Source organism: Tupaia chinensis, unplaced genomic scaffold, assembly GCF_000334495.1.
Source record: "Tupaia chinensis unplaced genomic scaffold, TupChi_1.0 Scaffold146687_1, whole genome shotgun sequence".
Taxonomy (NCBI): domain Eukaryota; kingdom Metazoa; phylum Chordata; class Mammalia; order Scandentia; family Tupaiidae; genus Tupaia; species Tupaia belangeri.
In genome coordinates this window covers 2,701,535-2,705,279 of record NW_006206544.1, presented here as the reverse complement: position 1 = coordinate 2,705,279, position 3,745 = coordinate 2,701,535, and the positions used below count along the sequence as shown (strand labels likewise).

The 3,745-nt window shown below is 35.4% G+C and overlaps 1 long non-coding RNA gene across 1 annotated transcript in view; it reads right to left on the bottom strand.

The window, feature by feature from the left end:
• Window positions 1–2,724: 2,724 nt before the first annotated feature.
• The window catches only part of LOC106733959 (uncharacterized), a 123,760-nt gene continuing 122,739 nt past the window's right edge, over window positions 2,725–3,745 (bottom strand). The window contains exon 3 of the long non-coding RNA XR_001369783.1: window positions 2,725–2,798. This is a non-coding gene — a long non-coding RNA (uncharacterized LOC106733959). The remainder of the gene's footprint in view (window positions 2,799–3,745) is intronic.

The window sequence follows — 3,745 nt, the reverse complement described above, 5'->3', positions numbered from 1 at the left end:
CCCTACTAATGTAATTCAAATATTTTTCCATAGTCTGAATTTAGAAAATGTAGGCACTTATAAATATAAACAATATAATATCATTATGTTGGAAAACTGCATATTTCTTGATAATTTCAAGGGGATTGCACTAAATTAGAAACAGTTATGAATATGTTGTTTGTGACAATGAGTTTTATATTTTCATTTATCTCACAACTGCAAAAATCTTGGCAAACATGTAGAGTTTTATGGGAGTATAGCTTCCAATTCAGAAAAATCTCACTAAGAAAAGTACAGCCACAAACATATTGCAAGCATAATTTATGATATCAATACTAGAAAAAAAGATCTACATGCTGTTATATCACTTATTAATTTGGGGATAAGAGATGACTTTTAAAATGTAAGATTAACTCTTAATTCTACAAATATGTGAGACTCCTGATTTACCCAGAAAAGCTTTAAGAAAGGAATGGAGCAGTCTTAGGATCGGGAATAGGCATGGAGAGCTTTATTCATCTCCTTCAACTATGCATCTGTCATCAAGTGCAGGACAATTTCACAAGCTCTGTGCCCAAGTTGTCGTATGCTGAAATAGTCCCAGAGGCCATGTTTCATCTCAGGTGTGCATGCCCGCTATTTGGTTATAGGTTCCTTATTTCATTTATGAAGTCAGTACTCATGGAGATCCATTCACTGTTTTAGGGACTTTATATGCAGTTATATAAAAGCAAAGTTAATGTCCTCATGCAGGTTTTAAGGCAAATGAATAAGAATCATATGTGATAATTGCATTGACAAAAATAAGGCAGAGTAAAAAAGATAGAGACTACATGGCATTTGATTAGAAAGCTTGCTGAAATGAAAAAATCAATTATTTTACTTTCTGCACTATAAGTATTGCAAAAAGCAAGATAGCAAATGCAAAGGTCCTAAAAACATGTTTGCTGTGTTCAAGGATTTGATTCATCAGGTACACCTAAGATTAACTGTGCATTGGTACGAGCAGTTGGCATAATGACTATGTCGTTTGACTCCCATGTAGTCAACCGTCGTCGAAGTCCCGGACCCAGTGGCTTAAACTCATGCAGGGTGTGTGTACGTGTGTGCCCAAGATCCCAAGAGGAGAATGGAGAAGGGATTGTGGCATGGCCATCCCTCCTGGGGAGTGATTTTTCATTTTCTGTCTCTCTGCCTTCTCTTTCTGGCAAGTGCACACACCCTATAGCAAAAACCTCTCAAAAAAATAAAATTAATTAATTAATTATTTATTTTTTAAAAAAGATTAACTATGTGTCAGTACCTGCTATCTCCCCAGCCTGGAAATTCTTTTCCCCACTACTTTACCTCCTATTATTCACCCTTATGACACTGCATCTTTTTAAGCACATGTCCACCAATCCCTGAAACTCACTGAGACACCCTCTCCTCTCAGTTTCCACTGTCATTGTAACAACTTCTAGTTAAATATTTTCCTATGTTTGTGTTTTCTGTTCCTGTACCTGGCTACCTGTCTTTTCCACTTGACTATTTGGTGTTCAAAATAGGAACTTCCTGATTTTCGTCATTCTAGGGTCTAGTACTATGCTCAGAAGGTTACAACACTCAATGAAGAAAGATAACGATATTTGATTACAAAATTATTTTATAAAAATCTATTTTTTCCCCTAGGATTACAATTGGAAAATCTTCACTTAAGACACATCGTCAGGCAAAAGCAAATAAGTAGGCCCTTATCTGGGGGATATCTTTATGACATATTTTTAATCAACATTTTCCTGAGATTCTTAGTTGCAAAAATTATTTTCAAAAGAACTTAGGCAAAATTAAATGAATCTTTGCCAAAAATAAAACAAAACAAAAAAATTAAAGACCTAACTCACTAAAAATGCTTTCATATCAGAAGACAACAAATGACACTATATAGCAAAATATAAAAATATTAAAATCAAAAGAGAACTATTCTGCATTGCATTCATGGGAAATCACATTTTTATAAGAGTAATTATCAAACTAAAAGTTATTTTTCTAGATCTGGCATCTGTATTATTTAGCAGCATAAGAAAGCATGCACAAACATGAAAATTCTTACAAAAATAGATGTGTTATACAGTTATATCTCTTTTTGCCTGCATAGGCACAAGTAGAATTACACATATCATTGAGTTTTATAATTTATATATATCTCAAGGAGATATTTTATTTGGATTTTTAAAATTTGAAACATTATTGGGTTATATTGCTTTATTCCTGTGGGTATGAAAGATCATTTTGATACAGTACTGCCTGGTAGGCCCAAAATCAAACCAAGTACATGGTCATTGAACAAATAGCCACAGTATTTTTGGATTTTGTGTAAGTTTATTCTCCAGTGTTCTTTTCCCATTTGACAGTGTATTGTCAGTCGATTAGCTGCACATTGACGCTCTGTATAGGCTGACTACTGCTGTTCCCCAGCTTTTCCTTCTTTCCAGAACAGTGTCCACCTAACTGAGTCATCCCCTTCTCCCAGTTGTGCGTTTTTCTCTATCTGATTCTCTTAACTCTAACAGAAATGAAGTTCAATGTTTTCTCTTACAGACACTTTGGTATGCACTAAGGTTACCCACAGATGAAAAAACATGGCCCACACCATCAATAAACTTAAGTTCTAATGATGGGGGGGCACTCTCATTGAGTTAAGCATGTGAAAGATAATCTCAATACAATGTTGAAAATGTCATGAGGACACTCTGTGTAGAGTGCTGCAGTAATCTGAAGGAAGAGCCAGCTCTCGTTGGCAGGGTTTCCTGGGAAAAGGACCATCTGAGCTGAATCTGGGATTAAAACAGCATTTAGGCAAAGAATATTACTTAAGGGCAAAGACATATGCAAAGACACAGGAGAGTGAAAAGTAGTGTAGAATTAAGCAAGCCATATGTGTGATCAGAAATAGAGGTCTTCACATCTAGAGAAAATGTATCTCTAGAAGGAACTTTATTGATAACAAAGTTTCATTTTCATCTGTGTTAATCTATCTATATATCGGCACATGCACTCACTAGAGAGAGAGTGATAAAACACCTCCCGTGGCAATACTTTTTCTTTAATAGCTCCATGCTGTCAGAATTAGGGCACACATGAACATACACTGAGCGTGTTTTTCAAGCTGCCAGGACTGGAACTTGAATAGCAGTCAGCCCTATGGGATCTAGCTCTCCCACTGCATAGCACTTGAACAACTGCACTATGGGACTAGTCCAATGTTTGAAATCTTAACTATCCAAGGTTCTGGACATAGACTATTGATTCTAATATTGGCCTATTTTAGTTTAGAAACCCTTTCAACAGGAGTTAATCATTTCTGGTTTTATCTCTCTAAATGCCTCTCCTATGAAGATAATTTTATTTCCACAAAGAAACAGTATTTTAAAACATATTCTAAAAAATAAAAATAAAAAGGCAATATATGAAGAGATGTTTAGAGAACAACAAACAGAGTAGAACATGATGCTCCCTGGATAATTAGGCTTACTAGCTGAGTGACTTCAAATTTCGAGTTAGAGAGAAAAATAGTCCAAAATTGGTGTCTCAAAAAAACCAGTTTTGAAATATCATAAACACTTGGGGCAGCCCAAGAATAGTCAAATTTCAAATGGTAAATCCATAAGTGGCAGGGATTTAATATAAGTGACAACTCTCATATTCCTGGAGTCTCTCTAGATAGTGAGTGTTTCTCCCGTTACCTACTTAGGAGAGTTACTAAGTCTCTTAGCCTTCAGGA